Source organism: Camellia sinensis, chromosome 14 (assembly GCF_055761805.1).
Source record: "Camellia sinensis isolate YWXY chromosome 14, ASM5576180v1, whole genome shotgun sequence".
Lineage (NCBI taxonomy): Eukaryota > Viridiplantae > Streptophyta > Magnoliopsida > Ericales > Theaceae > Camellia > Camellia sinensis.
The window spans coordinates 60,203,144-60,208,725 of record NC_138974.1 but is presented as its reverse complement, the minus strand read 5'-3'; the positions used below and the strand labels follow the sequence as shown (position 1 = coordinate 60,208,725).

At 35.4% G+C, this 5,582-nt stretch overlaps 1 long non-coding RNA gene across 2 annotated transcripts; it reads left to right on the top strand.

Moving 5' to 3' along the window:
* The first annotated feature begins 1,119 nt into the window (after positions 1-1,119).
* Positions 1,120-5,107, top strand: LOC114307053 (uncharacterized). 2 transcript variants are annotated; one of them, XR_014350491.1, is made up of 7 exons: positions 1,120-1,484; positions 1,785-1,849; positions 2,073-2,163; positions 3,248-3,493; positions 4,083-4,216; positions 4,505-4,561; positions 4,736-5,107. It is a non-coding gene; the product is annotated as an uncharacterized LOC114307053 (long non-coding RNA). The 2 variants fall into 2 exon arrangements; XR_014350490.1 differs by having other exon boundaries at positions 4,492-4,561.
* Positions 5,108-5,582: the final 475 nt, after the last annotated feature.

The following is a 5,582-nucleotide window of genomic DNA, read 5'->3' as shown; positions in this document are numbered from 1 at the left end:
AATGTTGGGGAGCCTACTGTTAGAATGACACGAGCTCGAGCTGCTGCTTGTCATGCATTTGGAGGGATTCCACATTCAGAAGCACTGAAGCAGCAAGGTCAAAAGCAAGTTTTACGGACAAGTTCAAAAAGAGCAGCTTTAGATGAGATGAATGCACCTGCTCAGCATAAGAGGAGGGCAGTGCTTAAGGATGTCACAAATGTTTGCTGTGAAAATTCCTATAAAAACTGCCCCATTGCAGCTAAAATTCCGGTTTGTACACTACCCTTTTGCTGAATTTATATAATTAATGTAAGAAATTGTTGTAAATTGAAAGAAAATTAAATAAGAAAGTATGTTTGTTCCTCATTAACAGATGTAAAAAATGGTTGCTTTAATGCGCAAAAAAAATGAAATGTTGAATCGTTGATAGATATATTGATTGCCCGAGCATATAAAAGCATTACCAAAAAATTGGGATAGTTGAGTTGAGCAGCATTTCTGAGTATAGAGAAGACTAAATTGGTTATTGAACTTCTGGTCATTGACAGCAATAACTAGAACAGAGTCAAAAGTTCATCGTGACCATGAACTTTCCCAATCAAATATCTGAATTTAATTGTTAGATTTGCTAGATGGCTTGGACTTTCTGCTACAAATGTTATTAATTTTTCTTTACTAAAATCGTTACATGACCTCTGTTAAACTTGGAGGCCCAAGATTTGAGGATTTAACCTCAAGTTGCTTTTGTATGCTAACAAGTGTTACACTTTTCTGAATTTTTATCTTTATCATTGCTTTTATAACTTCAGATATTCGGTTAATATGAAAATGTTACCTATTCATCTATTTTCTTCTATTACAAAGAGATATATTTCATCCCTTCTATTTAATTTTTTCTACTGCATTTATTTTATGGTTTCTAAGCTTGTAAAACTAGGCACATATTTGTGTAATGTTTTCATCATTTGTCATTACAATAAATGAATGATTGGAGCACCATTGCATTTTGGCAACATGACCTACACAAATTTGTAGCTTTTGGTGCACACTAAGAAGCACGGACACCTCCCCGGAGGCTACGTATTAGTGTCAGACACGTGTCGGACACGGACACGCGTCGGACACGCGGTTGAGCCACTTGCATGAACCTTATTGAAAACCCGAGGTATGTCGTGAAAAATAGCCACGGCATATCATATAGTTCTATTTCTTGATTCATACTCATGCCTGGAAAATAGTTTGTTTAGTACTAGCTGTTGCCTAGAGTGATTAGCCTCACAATCATTTCTTTAAATTCCATGATATATATTTAATTGGCTCTCCTCAATTACAGGATCCGTTATCTTCTTCTTGCTAGAATGTTACGATTAATTAGGCTCTTGATGCAAGTCCAGCGGTACCGTGCCTTTGTTGCCACGTTTTTTACCTTCATACCAAGTTTGATGCCATTTATGGGCATCATATTTTGCATTCTATGCATCTATTGCTCTCTTAGTTTACAGGTAAAACAAGTTCTATCTTCACCTGCTTCCATTTTGTTCTCTTGGCTTTTGTGTGTAGAGACAGTTTTTCATGTGGCCTTTGTCGTCCTAAATTTCTGCTTAGTTATGCTTAACATTTCTGACATCTTTCACTTTCAGAACAAAACATAGAACTCCTTATTCACCTAATTTGAATTCCAAGTCATGTCAAAAGCTTTCATGTGGTCTTCAATTTTATTTCTTTTTAGTTGACTGATTGTCTTTGTCTGCGGTATAAAATTTAACATAATTAGTCTTTCATGTGTCTTCTTTTGCTTGCAGATATTTGGTGGTCTAGTCAATGCTGGGAACCCCAAATTAGAAGGAACAGATCTTTTTGATAATGAGTATCCTATGCCATTAAGTTAAGAGTATTTTAATACACCTTATGGGACATGCGTTATTCAATCCATAGTTGTTTTTGATAAAATATTAATGATTTACCTACATTTACCAAAGACCTACATCTCCAAGAGCTGACATTGTTATTTTCCTGTTCATTGCACTTTCTAAGGTGTTGTCTATGAGTTAAATTTTAGTTTTGTGACTCAGTTTTCTTGACAAAGGAAGCTACCTACTTTTCAATTTCAATGACTACCCAAATGGAATGGTGACACTTTTCAATTTACTAATAATGGGAAACTGACAAGCCTGGATGCAGGTAACACTAATCTGTCACGATCATCTATATCTTCTCTTCATTCATACTGCTCTGTGCATGACTGAAGAATATGTCAACTTGTCTTTGCAGTTCACTTGTGATTTATGTTTACCTAGTTAACTAGTGAAAATTATGCCCTTTGTGGCTTGTTCTTATTTGTTCCATATCCTTTCTAGCAACCAAAGGTTTTGGTGCCTTGTTTATCTTGAGCTAACAATTAATTAGGATGGTGCACCTTGCAGAATATACAAAATTGTGTTTCCCACAGGACTAAATAGCATTGGAGATGCTCAATATGATTGACTTTGTACTTTTCTTTTGATAACAGAAAACAAAGTTTGGCTTGAGTTGCTTGCCTAATGGATTACTTGTGTCAATAGATATGTCTAGACCAACTACCTAGTCTAACGATGAAATAGAAAAGCAAAAATATTGCTGATACCGTAAATAAAACATGGTGGAAGCCAAGCTAATTTGGTGTTACACTGTTACTTTTCTATAAAAGATCAAATTAAATTCTCTGAAGCTTGCTTCTAATGCCTCTCTTTGACTAAAAATTGAGTAGACTCCTTTTGACAGCTTGACTTGGTTTGACTGTGTTGGGCTGGAAATCCTACCCATCTCATCATAAGAAAGGTGTGGTAAAAATGTTTTGTGCTCATCTCATCAGGTGGTTCTCTAGATGGATTTGAATGGAACTTCTTTATTCCGTGTTAACAATTATATTATAATTCATTTTCTGTAGCTCTGAATGAAGATGTTCAATTATTTGATACCTTTAACAAGTTATCATGATGTATCAGCAGATATCTTACAATATTCCAGATATGCCAACAAATGATATTACAAAAATCCGAAGCTTTCAATTTTATTTGGATACCAGATTGGCCAAAAAATTGTTATGGATTCATTTGATGCTGTTTAATTCATGTGATGCCTAGTGGAATGCATGATATATTTTGATTTTGAGATGCGCAACTTTCACCACCTATGGCCTTTCTCTTCACAATATTGCCCACTGCAGTCTATAAATTTGCTGCTTGAATATATGGAAAACATTGTTTTGTTCTGCTGGTATGTGCAGAGAGATCTGAGCAGTTGGACTGGGATACACGGCTAAATATCATCATGGGAGCTGCAAAAGGGCTGGCATACTTGCACCATGATTGTTCCCCACGAATTATATATCGTGACATAAAGTCAAGTAACATTTTGCTTGATGGGAATTTTGAGGCTCGAGTATCTGACTTTGGATTAGACAAATTATTAGAAGATGAGGAATCTCACATTACGACTATTGTAGCTGGAACATTTGGGTATCTGGCTCCAGGTAAGGCATTTTAAATTACAGCTGACACTCAAATGCTCAAAACTTTATTATTGAGATTGTTAGTGGGGAATACTACTCTTGATGTTGGTTTCACTAAGACTGATGTGGGGCAGTCTGATAGGTGGGTTTGAGGTTACCCTGCCTAATTACATAATAAAATTGGGAAAGCAAACTAGATGACATGAGGATAAAATAGGACTCAAATAAAACCAAAATTCAACCATACGAGGTCCTAACTGGATATCCTGACTTGATATCAATAAATTTTCAAATTTTGCTGCTTCTTTAAATTCACTTTTTTTTTAATGGTCTGCATCAAAGTTGTCAGGAAGATGCATTAGTTACGATTTTGAGAAAGAAAAGAATAATGTGGGTGCCTTCTGGGTTTAAGATATTGAACAATGTTACCCCATATGATAAAATCTGCTGTTTCAGTTTTTGACTTTCAATTGAACTTGAGAAGCAGCAGGCATGTGGAGCACAGGCCCAAGTTTTTTCTATTTTGTAACGCTGTAGTATAGCTACTGTGATTTTGGTATAAGCATTCAAAGTAGTCTATTCTAAATTGAGTGTATTACTTCACTGGCAGAATAAATGCAAAGCGGTAGAGCAACAGAAAAGACTGATGTTTATAGTTTTGGGGTTCTGGTTCTTGAAGTAGTGAGTGGAAAGCGACCCACTGATGCAGCATTTATTGAGAAGGGCTTCAACATTGTTGGCTGGGTACTTCTCTTCCCTACACGTGTTTACACTGCTTTCATTCAAATATGTATGGCATGATTGTGGAGCTCACAAGGCGAATTAAGCCTCTTATTTTCCTTGATTAATGATTTCATATGAATCTTCAGAAGATCAGAGGTTCCAGCCTCCAAATCACCAATCTCTTGTTTTGAAGGAAAAAAAAACAGTATTCCAGAGATGATGTTAATTTAATAGATAATAGTGAGTTCACTTGGTACAGTTTATAGCACCTTGACATGACTGACTTTAAATGTCAGGACAAAATGTCAGGACAATCACCAAAGATCATCTTCAAAAGTATATATCGACACACACACATCCAGAATGGTAGGTGGTGTCATAAAGTTATGAGCATTTTGTCTGTTCATAATTTATTGCTAGTTCTATTTAGTTGTTAACATGTTGGCTTCACCTTCATTCATCTATCAATTATTCAATGCCGTCAATTTACTTTCTTGAAGTCCTAAATATTGGGTGTTCTACCTGGAGCTACTATTCTAGGTAATTGTTGCTTCTGGAGCTGTGAACCATGAGGACCTTGTTGAGCAAGTGAAGAAGTTGTTTACCAAATTGTCATCGGATCCAACCACAACTTCTGAATTAGTTGCCAAAGGGCCAGCAATTTTTTCAGGATTTTGTGTTAAAATCCTTTGGTTTTTTATTTCTCTTATTTTTTCTTTTTTTCCTCGGATCTGACAGTGGGTGTTTTGGTTCACTTCTTATTTTTTATATTAAATGGGGGAGTGGTGAGAGAGAGAGGAGGGTAATGTTATTTTGTGGCTTTGTATATAAAGGTAGTAATTTTTTGATTGAAAATTGTGAATTCAATTTTTGGATATGTTATTTTGTGGGAAAATTAATGTTATATTAAATTGAATGCGAAAGTGAATTAATGCTATATTTGTTATTTGAATGGGAGTTATTATTTCATATTAGTGTTATTTAGTTTTATTATTGGTGTTCTTTTAGTTCAATCACATAAAATTAGCACAATTTCAAAACCAAAAAAAAAAGAAAGAAAAAAGAAATATAAGACGGCGTTTTTAAAATGCCACTATAACGGTTGGAATTTTTAAAATTAAAAAAAACCTATGAAGGCGTTTTAAAGACGTCGCTAAAATCATAGTGACGTCACAGTATTGTTAGGGCAGGACATTTGGCGGCGTTTCCGCCTATACTAATACAGCGACGTTTTTAAAACGCCATAATGTTATAGCGACGGCCGCCTCGTCGGCGTTTGGTACTAAATGTCACAAAAATAATTAGCGACGTTTTTGATACCTATAGCGGCATTTTTTAAACGCCGCTAAAAGCCTAATTTCCAGCAGTGTAATACACTGGCAAACTA